Source organism: Eutrigla gurnardus (assembly GCF_963514095.1).
Source record: "Eutrigla gurnardus genome assembly, chromosome: 23".
Lineage (NCBI taxonomy): Eukaryota > Metazoa > Chordata > Actinopteri > Perciformes > Triglidae > Eutrigla > Eutrigla gurnardus.
Genome location: NC_139934.1, coordinates 9,568,117 through 9,584,004, shown reverse-complemented (window position 1 = coordinate 9,584,004; position 15,888 = coordinate 9,568,117). Strand labels below are relative to the sequence as shown.

General features: G+C 45.6%; 1 protein-coding gene across 1 annotated transcript in view; it reads right to left on the bottom strand.

Annotated features, from left to right (window-relative positions):
• LOC311009330 (uncharacterized protein) overlaps window positions 1-15,888 on the bottom strand; it is a 226,866-nt gene that overhangs the window by 169,088 nt on the left and 41,890 nt on the right. The gene's annotated exons all lie outside the window — the stretch shown is intronic.

The window sequence follows — 15,888 nt, the reverse complement described above, 5'->3', positions numbered from 1 at the left end:
AAGATACTCAGAGCAAAATTACCAACTGATTGGAAGGGAACTTGTGCTATGGTACAATTATTAATGCCGACATATATTTTACCATATGACACGACATTAGAAAAAGTGACGACACATAATTTACGAACAAAAAGAAATGCACCAGCAGGATCTTTTGACAGCAGAGTTTATATAGATGCAATTGGTGTTCCTCGAGGTGTTCCTGACGAGTTTAAAGCCAGAAATCAGGTTGCTGCAGGATTTGAATCACTCCTGGCTTGGTGGGTAACCGTTAATAAGAATGTGGATTGGATAAATTACGTCTATTATAACCAACAAAGATTTTTAAATTACACTAAGGAAGCAATTGGGGGCATACATCAACAGTTAGATAAGACTAGTTTAATGGCATGGCAGAATAGGATGGCGTTAGATATGTTGTTGGCTGAAAAAGGAGGAGTATGTAAAATGTTTGGAGATATGTGTTGTACGTTTATTCCTAACAATACAGCACCTGATGGCAGCATCACTAAGGCGTTGAATGGATTGACCTCCCTATCTGCAGAGTTAGCTGAAAACTCTGGTTTTGAAGATCCTCTGACAGGATGGCTCCAGGACATTTTTGGAAAATGGGCAGGTTCTATAAAAACTATGATGTTATCTGTAACCGTAATGATTACCATTCTAATCGTTTGTGGATGTTGTTGTATCCCCTGTTTGAGAGGACTGTTACAGAGACTCATTGACACCGCTGTGACTAAAACAACTATGCTGTACGAAAGGATCCCCACCACCGATGATCACCGAGGGGACTATGAGAATGCAGCACAAGAAAATGTTACTTCTGATCTGACAGATGATGATTTATATGGTAACCTCTTTGATGAGGATAAGGACACTACGGACTAAGAGATAATTGCTGTTATATGTTTATTCTACTGATTATGATGAGACTACAGAAAATCTAACGGAAGTTGTAGTTTTCTGAATTGGCCGACTAGAGCCACTTAGGAGAAAAATATTCACAGCATTTGTACATATTGAAGGTGACCCCATTGTTTTTGTTCTTTTTACGTGCAAGGGATAGTTTAACTAGGTAGGGATAGGTCCGTAGCCAAGCCCGATAGGTTGACTAGCTTGGCGAGGACATTTATGTTTTGTTTTTGGGGGCAACAATGTAATCAAAATGCTTTTGAATTTATGCTTATTTTTATATAATTTCTGTGCCTTGTTAAATGGAGTACCTGCGGGTGGTTGCCGGGGCAGCGGGACCGTGAGAGAGTTTCCCTTTCTAGAAGGATAATGGATAATAAGAATGTTTTGAACTGCCTGATAGGGTTTTTGCTCTCACACTTCACAAAATGTATGTTATGATTATGCTTAGAATCAGCATAAACAGGAGGGATATGATATGGAAATTTTGTACTTCTTGATGAGAGGCATCTGAACTGAAGACTTACACATGAGAAGGTTTGGTGAATGTAAATGTGTCCTGTGACCTGTGACGTGTGGCCTGTGGCCATTTGTGTGCGTTTTGCAACCCATGGGTGTTTTGCGACATAGGTGTGGTTTATGACCCAGGTGGGGTTTGCGACCCATGCAAGGTTTAGATAAACATCGGAGTTTACGACTTCCATCCCTGTGAACTGAGTGAAAACACACCCACAAGAAGATGGATAAATATCATGTTTGTCTCACAATACGTTGAGTCTACACATTGTAACAGACCAGCATGTTGCTCTGTGAATTCTCCTCTTGATCAAGATTAAATCCCTGTTTGGACCTTGAGCTGACTCCGATCTCCTTCCTCCAGTTCTATACCAACGGGTAATTATTTTAACAACAACCGTTAAACATTTGGAACAACTCATTTAATTAGATACTTATTTTGTAGTAATTAATTCCCATGTATTCTGCTGAGAGTAATCACAGTGACCAACTCATCCACATCTCATCTTTCTTTAAATCAAAATATTTCAGTCCATATCCATGGTGGGAATAAAAGGATGGTGGAAATCATTTGCGGGGGATAGTGGTGAAAGAGGGTTGGTCTGGTGTTGATGTCTATTATAGTTCTTAGAAAGAAAATCAGAGTCCGCAAGTCAAAATTGCAATCAGTGCATCTCAAGAAGAAATGCTAGCCAGAGTGTCATCTTTTGAACAAACTTTTAAACATTGTGACATACGTTTATGGATGGTAAGTCACAGTTTAAGTACTCTTGCTAATGTTTGTCACAGTGGAATTCATGGTAATAATGAATGTCTATGCTTATTGTGAACCAACAATTCATCAAAAAGGATCAGGGAAGGAATCCATAATCATTTATATAGGAAGGTCAGGAATAGAAGTGTCAGTGAAAATAACCATTTAACCCCCACCATTTATTGGAGCGAAACATCAACACACACACACACACACAGAGACAGGGATCATTAAATTAGAAATATCACTGTGTATATTTCATTGCTCTAACATACGCTGGAGTAAAATGCAGGGCTATTGTTTACTTACCAATTACTTTGATGGAGCTGGCTTCAACAGTGAGGTTGAAGGTACTGTTGGGGTTAGACACGGCGGCTACTAAGGTTTCTGCAACAGCATCAGCCTGTGGGATTTCTTCAGGTGAAGCTGTTTCATTGAACTCAAGCCCGACCTCTGCTTGAGTATTGGCTGCTGCTCGGATGACTGCCTCAACTGGACTGCATCACAAAAGCACATATCATGATCAAATTATATTAGCATTGAAAATGTATGAATATGTGTAATTGTCTCTATTTGACATTAAGTTCAACATTCTAACACTGACCACAACCCAGAAAGTGAAACAAAGTAAATTGAACTCTCATAATGTAAAATCTTACCTAAACGCAATGATCACAGTGCGGACGAAAATAGGGCCAAATTGTTGAGAGTAGATGAAATCGCACTATAGGAAGGAAGCGAACAAAATCATATAAAGAACAAAACATTATTTTACAAATAAAATTACAATCTAAAAACAGTAAATACTTACCACTGTTATGACTTGTATCGCAAGAGTCTGAAATTGTATGCTGTTTCGATCATTGAGTTCTTCTACAAATGGTTCTACAAGGGTTGCTTGAAGATTCACAACTCTTTGGGGAGCTGCAGTGGAAGGTGCGGCTGTTGTTGGTGCTGCTGTCGTGGGTGCAGCTGTTGTAGATGCTACAGTCGTGGGTGCAGCTGTTGTAGGTGCTGCAGTGGTGGGTGCAGCTGTTGTAGGTGCAGCTGTTGTTTGTGCTACAGTCGTGGGTGCAGCTGTTGTAGATGCTGCAGTCGTAGTTGCTACAGTCGTGGGTGCAACAGTCGTGAGTTCTGCTGTTGTGGGTGCTGCAGTCGTGGGTGCTGCTGTTGTTGGTGCAGCTGTTTGTGCTACAGTCGTGGGTGCAGCTGTTGTAGGTGCTGCAGTGGTGGGTGCAGCTGTTGTAGGTGCAGCTGTTGTTTGTGCTACAGTCGTGGGTGCAGCTGTCGTAGGTGATGCAGTCGTAGGTGCTACAGTCGTGGGTGCAGCTGTTGTTGGTGCTACAGTCGTGGGTGCAGCTGTTGTAGGTACTGCTGTTGTAGGTGTTGCTGTTGTAGGTGCGGCTGTTGTAGGTGCTACAGTCGTGGGTGCTACAGTCGTGGGTGCAGCTGTTGTTGGTGCTACAGTCGTGGGTGCAGCTGTTGTAGGTGCTACAGTCGTGGGTGCAGCTGTTGTAGGTACTGCTGTTGTAGGTGTTGCTGTTGTAGGTGCGGCTGTTGTAGGTGCTACAGTCGTGGGTGCTACAGTCGTGGGTGCAGCTGTTGTTGGTGCTACAGTCGTGGGTGCAGCTGTTGTAGGTGCTACAGTCGTGGGTGCGGATGTTGTAGGTGCAGCTGTTGTAGGTACTGCTGTTGTAGGTGTTGCTGTTGTAGGTGCGGCTGTTGTAGGTGCTACAGTCGTGGGTGGAGCTGTTGTTGTTGCTACAGTCGTGGGTGCAGCTGTTGTAGGTGCAGCTGTTGTTTGTGCTACAGTCGTGGGTGCAGCTGTTGTAGGTGCTACAGTCGTTGGTGCTACAGTCGTGGGTGCAGCTGTTGTAGGTGCTGCAGTCGTAGGTGCTACAGTCGTGGGTGCAGCTGTTGTTGGTGCTACAGTCGTGGGTGCAGCTGTTGTAGGTACTGCTGTTGTAGGTGTTGCTGTTGTAGGTGCGGCTGTTGTAGGTGCTACAGTCGTGGGTGCTACAGTCGTGGGTGCAGCTGTTGTAGGTACTGCTGTTGTAGGTGTTGCTGTTGTAGGTGCGGCTGTTGTAGGTGCTACAGTCGTGGGTGCTACAGTCGTGGGTGCAGCTGTTGTTGGTGCTACAGTCGTGGGTGCAGCTGTTGTAGGTGCTACAGTCGTGGGTGCGGATGTTGTAGGTGCAGCTGTTGTAGGTACTGCTGTTGTAGGTGTTGCTGTTGTAGGTGCGGCTGTTGTAGGTGCTACAGTCGTGGGTGGAGCTGTTGTTGGTGCTACAGTCGTGGGTGCAGCTGTTGTAGGTGCAGCTGTTGTTTGTGCTACAGTCGTGGGTGCAGCTGTTGTAGGTGCTACAGTCGTTGGTGCTACAGTCGTGGGTGCAGCTGTTGTAGGTGCTGCAGTCGTAGGTGCTACAGTCGTGGGTGCTACAGTCGTGGGTGCAGCTGTTGTTGGTGCGGCTGTTGTAGGTGCTGCTGTTGTAGGTGCTGCAGTGGTGGGTGCGGCTGTTGGAGGTGCGGCTGAACAAAGATAAACATTGTGACATACGTTTATGGATGGTAAGTCACAGTTTAAGTACTGTTGCTAATGTTTGTCACAGTGGAATTCATGGTAATAATGAATGTCTATGCTTATTGTGAACCAACAATTCATCAAAAAGGATCAGGGAAGGAATCCATAATAATTTATATAGGAAGGTCAGGAATAGAAGTGTCAGTGAAAATAACCATTTAACCCCCACCATTAATTGGAGCGAAAACAACCACACACACACACACTCAAACACACACACACACACACACACACACACACACACACACACACACACACACACACACACACACTCAGACAGTGATCGATAAATGAGAAATAACACTGTGTATATTTCATTGCTCTAACATACGCTGGAGTAAAATGCATGGCTATTGTTTACTTACCAACTACTTTGATGGAGCTGGCTTCAACAGTGAGGTTGAAGGTACTGTTGGGGTTAGACACGGCGGCTACTAAGGTTTCTGCAACAGCATCAGCCTGTGGGATTTCTTCAGGTGAAGCTGTTTCATTGAACTCAAGCCCGACCTCTGCTTGAGTATTGGCTGTTCCTGGGATGACGACCTCAACTGGACTGCATCACAAAAGCACATATCATGATCAAATTATATTAGCATTGAAAATGTATGAATATGTGTAATTGTCTCGATTTGGCATTATTAAGTTCAACATTCTAACACTGACCACAACCCAGAAAGTAAAACAAAGTAAATTGAACTTTCATAATGTAAAATCTTACCGAAATGCAATGATCACAGTGCGGACAAAAATAGGTCCAAATTGTTGAGAGTAGATGAAATCGCACTATAGGAAGGAAGCGAACAAAATCATATAAAGAACAAAACATTATTTTCCAAATAAAATTACAATCTAAAAACAGTTAATACTTACCACTGTTATGACTTGTATCGCAAGAGTCTGAAATTGTATGCTGTTTCGATCATTGAGTTCTTCTACAAAAGGTTCTACAAGGGTTGCTTGAAGATTCACAACTCTTTGGGGAGCTGCAGTGGAAGGTGCGGCTGTTGTAGGTGCTGCTGTCGTGGGTGCAGCTGTTGTAGGTGCAGCTGTTGTTTGTGCTACAGTCGTGGGTGCAGCTGTTGTAGGTGCTACAGTCGTTGGTGCTACAGTCGTGGGTGCAACAGTCGTGAGTTCTGCTGTTGTGGGTGCTGCAGTCGTGGGTGCTGCTGTTGTTGGTGCAGCTGTTTGTGCTACAGTCGTGGGTGCAGCTGTTGTAGGTGCTGCAGTGGTGGGTGCAGCTGTTGTAGGTGCAGCTGTTGTTTGTGCTACAGTCGTGGGTGCAGCTGTCGTAGGTGATGCAGTCGTAGGTGCTACAGTCGTGGGTGCAGCTGTTGTTGGTGCTACAGTCGTGGGTGCAGCTGTTGTAGGTACTGCTGTTGTAGGTGTTGCTGTTGTAGGTGCGGCTGTTGTAGGTGCTACAGTCGTGGGTGCTACAGTCGTGGGTGCAGCTGTTGTTGGTGCTACAGTCGTGGGTGCAGCTGTTGTAGGTGCTACAGTCGTGGGTGCAGCTGTTGTAGGTACTGCTGTTGTAGGTGTTGCTGTTGTAGGTGCGGCTGTTGTAGGTGCTACAGTCGTGGGTGCTACAGTCGTGGGTGCAGCTGTTGTTGGTGCTACAGTCGTGGGTGCAGCTGTTGTAGGTGCTACAGTCGTGGGTGCGGATGTTGTAGGTGCAGCTGTTGTAGGTACTGCTGTTGTAGGTGTTGCTGTTGTAGGTGCGGCTGTTGTAGGTGCTACAGTCGTGGGTGGAGCTGTTGTTGTTGCTACAGTCGTGGGTGCAGCTGTTGTAGGTGCAGCTGTTGTTTGTGCTACAGTCGTGGGTGCAGCTGTTGTAGGTGCTACAGTCGTGGGTGCAGCTGTTGTAGGTACTGCTGTTGTAGGTGTTGCTGTTGTAGGTGCGGCTGTTGTAGGTGCTACAGTCGTGGGTGCTACAGTCGTGGGTGCAGCTGTTGTAGGTACTGCTGTTGTAGGTGTTGCTGTTGTAGGTGCGGCTGTTGTAGGTGCTACAGTCGTGGGTGCTACAGTCGTGGGTGCAGCTGTTGTTGGTGCTACAGTCGTGGGTGCAGCTGTTGTAGGTGCTACAGTCGTGGGTGCGGATGTTGTAGGTGCAGCTGTTGTAGGTACTGCTGTTGTAGGTGTTGCTGTTGTAGGTGCGGCTGTTGTAGGTGCTACAGTCGTGGGTGGAGCTGTTGTTGGTGCTACAGTCGTGGGTGCAGCTGTTGTAGGTGCAGCTGTTGTTTGTGCTACAGTCGTGGGTGCAGCTGTTGTAGGTGCTACAGTCGTTGGTGCTACAGTCGTGGGTGCAGCTGTTGTAGGTGCTGCAGTCGTAGGTGCTACAGTCGTGGGTGCTACAGTCGTGGGTGCAGCTGTTGTTGGTGCGGCTGTTGTAGGTGCTGCTGTTGTAGGTGCTGCAGTGGTGGGTGCGGCTGTTGGAGGTGCGGCTGAACAAAGATAAACATTGTGACATACGTTTATGGATGGTAAGTCACAGTTTAAGTACTGTTGCTAATGTTTGTCACAGTGGAATTCATGGTAATAATGAATGTCTATGCTTATTGTGAACCAACAATTCATCAAAAAGGATCAGGGAAGGAATCCATAATAATTTATATAGGAAGGTCAGGAATAGAAGTGTCAGTGAAAATAACCATTTAACCCCCACCATTAATTGGAGCGAAAACAACCACACACACACACACTCAAACACACACACACACACACACACACACACACACACACACACACACACTCAGACAGTGATCGATAAATGAGAAATAACACTGTGTATATTTCATTGCTCTAACATACGCTGGAGTAAAATGCATGGCTATTGTTTACTTACCAACTACTTTGATGGAGCTGGCTTCAACAGTGAGGTTGAAGGTACTGTTGGGGTTAGACACGGCGGCTACTAAGGTTTCTGCAACAGCATCAGCCTGTGGGATTTCTTCAGGTGAAGCTGTTTCATTGAACTCAAGCCCGACCTCTGCTTGAGTATTGGCTGTTCCTGGGATGACGACCTCAACTGGACTGCATCACAAAAGCACATATCATGATCAAATTATATTAGCATTGAAAATGTATGAATATGTGTAATTGTCTCGATTTGGCATTATTAAGTTCAACATTCTAACACTGACCACAACCCAGAAAGTAAAACAAAGTAAATTGAACTTTCATAATGTAAAATCTTACCGAAATGCAATGATCACAGTGCGGACAAAAATAGGTCCAAATTGTTGAGAGTAGATGAAATCGCACTATAGGAAGGAAGCGAACAAAATCATATAAAGAACAAAACATTATTTTCCAAATAAAATTACAATCTAAAAACAGTTAATACTTACCACTGTTATGACTTGTATCGCAAGAGTCTGAAATTGTATGCTGTTTCGATCATTGAGTTCTTCTACAAAAGGTTCTACAAGGGTTGCTTGAAGATTCACAACTCTTTGGGGAGCTGCAGTGGAAGGTGCGGCTGTTGTAGGTGCTGCTGTCGTGGGTGCAGCTGTTGTAGGTGCAGCTGTTGTTTGTGCTACAGTCGTGGGTGCAGCTGTTGTAGGTGCTACAGTCGTTGGTGCTACAGTCGTGGGTGCAGCTGTTGTTGGTGCTGCTGTCGTGGGTGCAGCTGTTGTAGGTACTGCAGTGGTGGGTGCAGCTGTTGTAGGTGCAGCTGTTTGTGCTACAGTCGTGGGTGCAGCTGTTGTAGGTGCTGCAGTCGTAGGTGCTACAGTCGTGGGTGCTACAGTCGTGGGTGCAGCTGTTGTTGGTGCTACAGTCGTGGGTGCAGCTGTTGTAGGTGATACAGTCGTGGGTGCGGCTGTTGTAGGTGCAGCTGTTGTAGGTACTGCTGTTGTAGGTGTTGCTGTTGTAGGTGCGGCTGTTGTAGGTGCTACAGTCGTGGGTGCAGCTGTTATAGGTGCTGCAGTGGTGGGTGCAGCTGTTGTAGGTGCAGCTGTTGTTTGTGCTACAGTCGTGGGTGCAGCTGTTGTAGGTGCGGCTGTTGTAGGTGCTGCAGTGGTCGGTGCGGCTGTTGGAGGTGCGGCTGAACAAAGATAAACATTGTGACATACGTTTATGGATGGTAAGTCACAGTTTAAGTACTCTTGCTAATGTTTGTCACAGTGGAATTCATGGTAATAATGAATGTCTATGCTTATTGTGAACCAACAATTCATCAAAAAGGATCAGGGAAGGAATCCATAATAATTTATATAGGAAGGTCAGGAATAGAAGTGTCAGTGAAAATAACCATTTAACCCCCACCATTAATTGGAGCGAAACAACCACACACACACACACACACACACACACACACACACACACACACACACACACACACACTCAAACACACACACACACACACACACACTCAGACAGTGATCGATAAATGAGAAATAACACTGTGTATATATCATTGCTCTAACATATGCTGGAGTAAAATGCGTGGCTATTGTTTACTTACCAATTATTGTGATGGAGCTGGCTTCAATAGTGAGGTTGAAGGTACTGTTGGGGTTAGACACGGCGGCTACTAAGGTTTCTGCAACAGCATCAGCCTGTGGGATTTCTTCAGGTGAAGCTGTTTCATTGAACTCAAGCCCGACCTCTGCTTGAGTATTGGCTGTTCCTGGGATGACTACCTCAACTGGACTGCATCACAAAAGCACATGTCATGATCAAATTATATTAGCACTGAAAATGTATGAATATGTGTAATTGTCTCTATTTGTCATTATTAAGTTCAACATAATAACACTGATCACAACCCAGAAAGTAAAACAAAGTCAATTGAACTCTCATAATTTAAAATCTTACCGAAACGCAATGATCACAGTGCGGAAGAAAATAGGGCCAAATTGTTGAGAGTAGATGAAATCACACTATAGGAAGGAAGCGAACAAGATCATATAAAGAACAAAACATTATTTTCCAAATACAATTACAATCTAAAAACATTAAATACTTACCACTGTTATGACTTGTATCGCAAGAGTCTGAAATTGTATGCTGTTTCGATCATTGAGTTCTTCTACAAAAGGTTCTACAAGGGTTGCTTGAAGATTCACAACTCTTTGGGGAGCTGCAGTGGAAGGTGCGGCTGTTGTTGGTGCTGCTGTCGTGGGTGCAGCTGTTGTAGGTACTGCAGTGGTGGGTGCAGCTGTTGTAGGTGCAGCTGTTGTTTGTGCTACAGTCGTGGGTGCAGCTGTTGTAGTTGCTGCAGTCGTAGGTGCTACTGTCGTGGGTGCTACAGTCGTGGGTGCAGCTGTTGTTGGTGCTACAGTCGTGGGTGCAGCTGTTGTAGGTGCTACAGTCGTGGGTGCAGCTGTTGTAGGTGCTGCAGTGGTGGGTGCAGCTGTTGTAGGTGCAGCTGTTGTTTGTGCTACAGTCGTGGGTGCAGCTGTTGTAGATGCTGCAGTCGTAGTTGCTACAGTCGTGGGTGCAACAGTCGTGAGTTCTGCTGTTGTGGGTGCTGCAGTCGTGGGTGCTGCTGTTGTTGGTGCAGCTGTTTGTGCTACAGTCGTGGGTGCAGCTGTTGTAGGTGCTGCAGTGGTGGGTGCAGCTGTTGTAGGTGCAGCTGTTGTTTGTGCTACAGTCGTGGGTGCAGCTGTCGTAGGTGATGCAGTCATAGGTGCTACAGTCGTGGGTGCAGCTGTTGTTGGTGCTACAGTCGTGGGTGCAGCTGTTGTAGGTGCTACAGTCGTGGGTGCGGATGTTGTAGGTGCAGCTGTTGTAGGTACTGCTGTTGTAGGTGTTGCTGTTGTAGGTGCGGCTGTTGTAGGTGCTACAGTCGTGGGTGCTATAGTCGTGGGTGCAGCTGTTGTTGGTGCTACAGTCGTGGGTGCAGCTGTTGTAGGTGCTACAGTCGTGGGTGCGGATGTTGTAGGTGCAGCTGTTGTAGGTACTGCTGTTGTAGGTGTTGCTGTTGTAGGTGCGGCTGTTGTAGGTGCTACAGTCGTGGGTGGAGCTGTTGTTGGTGCTACAGTCGTGGGTGCAGCTGTTGTAGGTGCAGCTGTTGTTTGTGCTACAGTCGTGGGTGCAGCTGTTGTAGGTGCTACAGTCGTTGGTGCTACAGTCGTGGGTGCAGCTGTTGTAGGTGCTGCAGTCGTAGGTGCTACAGTCGTGGGTGCTACAGTCGTGGGTGCAGCTGTTGTTGGTGCGGCTGTTGTAGGTGCTGCTGTTGTAGGTGCTGCAGTGGTGGGTGCGGCTGTTGGAGGTGCGGCTGAACAAAGATAAACATTGTGACATACGTTTATGGATGGTAAGTCACAGTTTAAGTACTCTTGCTAATGTTTGTCACAGTGGAATTCATGCTAATAATGAATGTCTATGCTTATTGTGAACCAACAATTCATCAAAAAGGATCAGGGAAGGAATCCATAATAATTTATATAGGAAGGTCAGGAATAGAAGTGTCAGTGAAAATAACCATTTAACCCCCACCATTAATTGGAGCGAAAACAACCACACACACACACACTCAAACACACACACACACACACACACACACACACACACACACACACACACACACACACACACACACACACACTCAGACAGTGATCGATAAATGAGAAATAACACTGTGTATATTTCATTGCTCTAACATACGCTGGAGTAAAATGCATGGCTATTGTTTACTTACCAACTACTTTGATGGAGCTGGCTTCAACAGTGAGGTTGAAGGTACTGTTGGGGTTAGACACGGCGGCTACTAAGGTTTCTGCAACAGCATCAGCCTGTGGGATTTCTTCAGGTGAAGCTGTTTCATTGAACTCAAGCCCGACCTCTGCTTGAGTATTGGCTGTTCCTGGGATGACTGCCTCAGCTGGACTGCATCACAAAAGCACATATCATGATCAAATTATATTAGCATTGAAAATGTATGAATATGTGTAATTGTCTCGATTTGGCATTATTAAGTTCAACATTCTAACACTGACCACAACCCAGAAAGTAAAACAAAGTAAATTGAACTTTCATAATGTAAAATCTTACCGAAATGCAATGATCACAGTGCGGACAAAAATAGGTCCAAATTGTTGAGAGTAGATGAAATCGCACTATAGGAAGGAAGCGAACAAAATCATATAAAGAACAAAACATTATTTTCCAAATAAAATTACAATCTAAAAACAGTTAATACTTACCACTGTTATGACTTGTATCGCAAGAGTCTGAAATTGTATGCTGTTTCGATCATTGAGTTCTTCTACAAAAGGTTCTACAAGGGTTGCTTGAAGATTCACAACTCTTTGGGGAGCTGCAGTGGAAGGTGCGGCTGTTGTAGGTGCTGCTGTCGTGAGTGCAGCTGTTGTAGGTGCAGCTGTTGTTTGTGCTACAGTCGTGGGTGCAGCTGTTGTAGGTGCTACAGTCGTTGGTGCTACAGTCGTGGGTGCAGCTGTTGTTGGTGCTGCTGTCGTGGGTGCAGCTGTTGTAGGTACTGCAGTGGTGGGTGCAGCTGTTGTAGGTGCAGCTGTTTGTGCTACAGTCGTGGGTGCAGCTGTTGTAGGTGCTGCAGTCGTAGGTGCTACAGTCGTGGGTGCTACAGTCGTGGGTGCAGCTGTTGTTGGTGCTACAGTCGTGGGTGCAGCTGTTGTAGGTGATACAGTCGTGGGTGCGGCTGTTGTAGGTGCAGCTGTTGTAGGTACTGCTGTTGTAGGTGTTGCTGTTGTAGGTGCGGCTGTTGTAGGTGCTACAGTCGTGGGTGCAGCTGTTGTAGGTGCTGCAGTGGTGGGTGCAGCTGTTGTAGGTGCAGCTGTTGTTTGTGCTACAGTCGTGGGTGCAGCTGTTGTAGGTGCGGCTGTTGTAGGTGCTGCAGTGGTCGGTGCGGCTGTTGGAGGTGCGGCTGAACAAAGATAAACATTGTGACATACGTTTATGGATGGTAAGTCACAGTTTAAGTACTCTTGCTAATGTTTGTCACAGTGGAATTCATGGTAATAATGAATGTCTATGCTTATTGTGAACCAACAATTCATCAAAAAGGATCAGGGAAGGAATCCATAATAATTTATATAGGAAGGTCAGGAATAGAAGTGTCAGTGAAAATAACCATTTAACCCCCACCATTAATTGGAGCGAAACAACCACACACACACACACACACACACACACACACACACACACACACACACACACACACACACTCAAACACACACACACACACACTCAGACAGTGATCGATAAATGAGAAATAACACTGTGTATATATCATTGCTCTAACATATGCTGGAGTAAAATGCATGGCTATTGTTTACTTACCAATTATTGTGATGGAGCTGGCTTCAATAGTGAGGTTGAAGGTACTGTTGGGGTTAGACACGGCGGCTACTAAGGTTTCTGCAACAGCATCAGCCTGTGGGATTTCTTCAGGTGAAGCTGTTTCATTGAACTCAAGCCCGACCTCTGCTTGAGTATTGGCTGTTCCTGGGATGACTACCTCAACTGGACTGCATCACAAAAGCACATGTCATGATCAAATTATATCAGCACTGAAAATGTATGAATATGTGTAATTGTCTCTATTTGTCATTATTAAGTTCAACATAATAACACTGATCACAACCCAGAAAGTAAAACAAAGTCAATTGAACTCTCATAATTTAAAATCTTACCGAAACGCAATGATCACAGTGCGGAAGAAAATAGGGCCAAATTGTTGAGAGTAGATGAAATCACACTATAGGAAGGAAGCGAACAAGATCATATAAAGAACAAAACATTATTTTCCAAATACAATTACAATCTAAAAACATTAAATACTTACCACTGTTATGACTTGTATCGCAAGAGTCTGAAATTGTATGCTGTTTCGATCATTGAGTTCTTCTACAAAAGGTTCTACAAGGGTTGCTTGAAGATTCACAACTCTTTGGGGAGCTGCAGTGGAAGGTGCGGCTGTTGTTGGTGCTGCTGTCGTGGGTGCAGCTGTTGTAGGTACTGCAGTGGTGGGTGCAGCTGTTGTAGGTGCAGCTGTTGTTTGTGCTACAGTCGTGGGTGCAGCTGTTGTAGTTGCTGCAGTCGTAGGTGCTACTGTCGTGGGTGCTACAGTCGTGGGTGCAGCTGTTGTTGGTGCTACAGTCGTGGGTGCAGCTGTTGTAGGTGCTACAGTCGTGGGTGCGGATGTTGTAGGTGCAGCTGTTGTAGGTACTGCTGTTGTAGGTGTTGCTGTTGTAGGTGCGGCTGTTGTAGGTGCTACAGTCGTGGGTGGAGCTGTTGTAGGTGCTACAGTCGTGGGTGCAGCTGTTGTAGGTGCAGCTGTTGTTTGTGCTACAATCGTGGGTGCAGCTGTTGTAGGTGCTACAGTCGTTGGTGCTACAGTCGTGGGTGCAGCTGTTGTTGGTGCTGCTGTCGTGGGTGCAGCTGTTGTAGGTACTGCAGTGGTGGGTGCAGCTGTTGTAGGTGCAGCTGTTTGTGCTACAGTCGTGGGTGCTACAGTCGTGGGTGCAGCTGTTGTTGGTGCTACAGTCGTGGGTGCAGCTGTTGTAGGTGCTACAGTCGTGGGTGCGGCTGTTGTAGGTGCAGCTGTTGTAGGTACTGCTGTTGTAGGTGTTGCTGTTGTAGGTGCGGCTGTTGTAGGTGCTACTGTCGTGGGTGCAGCTGTTGTAGGTGCTGCAGTGGTGGGTGCAGCTGTTGTAGGTGCAGCTGTTGTTTGTGCTACAGTCGTGGGTGCAGCTGTTGTAGGTGCGGCTGTTGTAGGTGCTGCTGTTGTAGGTGCTGCAGTGGTGGGTGCGGCTGTTGGAGGTGCGGCTGAACAAAGATAAACATTGTGACATACGTTTATGGATGGTAAGTCACAGTTTAAGTACTCTTGCTAATGTTTGTCACAGTGGAATTCATGGTAATAATGAATGTCTATGCTTATTGTGAACCAACAATTCATCAAAAAGGATCAGGGAAGGAATCCATAATAATTTATATAGGAAGGTCAGGAATAGAAGTGTCAGTGAAAATAACCATTTAACCCCCACCATTAATTGGAGCGAAACAACCACACACACACACACACACTCAAACACACACACACACACACACACACACACACACACACACACACTCAGACAGTGATCGATAAATGAGAAATAACACTGTGTATATTTCATTGCTCTAACATACGCTGGAGTAAAATGCATGGCTATTGTTTACTTACCAACTACTTTGATGGAGCTGGCTTCAACAGTGAGGTTGAAGGTACTGTTGGGGTTAGACACGGCGGCTACTAAGGTTTCTGCAACAGCATCAGCCTGTGGGATTTCTTCAGGTGAAGCTGTTTCATTGAACTCAAGCCCGACCTCTGCTTGAGTATTGGCTGTTCCTGGGATGACTGCCTCAGCTGGACTGCATCACAAAAGCACATATCATGATCAAATTATATTAGCATTGAAAATGTATGAATATGTGTAATTGTCTCGATTTGGCATTATTAAGTTCAACATTCTAACACTGACCACAACCCAGAAAGTAAAACAAAGTAAATTGAACTTTCATAATGTAAAATCTTACCGAAATACAATGATCACAGTGCGGACAAAAATAGGTCCAAATTGTTGAGAGTAGATGAAATCGCACTATAGGAAGGAAGCGAACAAAATCATATAAAGAACAAAACATTATTTTCCAAATAAAATTACAATCTAAAAACAGTTAATACTTACCACTGTTATGACTTGTATCGCAAGAGTCTGAAATTGTATGCTGTTTCGATCATTGAGTTCTTCTACAAAAGGTTCTACAAGGGTTGCTTGAAGATTCACAACTCTTTGGGGAGCTGCAGTGGAAGGTGCGGCTGTTGTAGGTGCTGCTGTCGTGGGTGCAGCTGTTGTAGGTGCAGCTGTTGTTTGTGCTACAGTCGTGGGTGCAGCTGTTGTTGGTGCTGCTGTCGTGGGTGCAGCTGCTGTAGGTACTGCAGTGGTGGGTGCAGCTGTTGTAGGTGCAGCTGTTTGTGCTACAGTCGTGGGTGCAGCTGTTGTAGGTGCTGCAGTCGTAGGTGCTACAGTCGTGGGTGCTACAGTCGTGGGTGCAGCTGTTGTTGGTGCTACAGTCGTGGGTGCAGCTGTTGTAGGTGATACAGTCGTGGGTGCGGCTGTTGTAGGTGCAGCTGTTGTAGGTACTGCTGTTGTAGGTG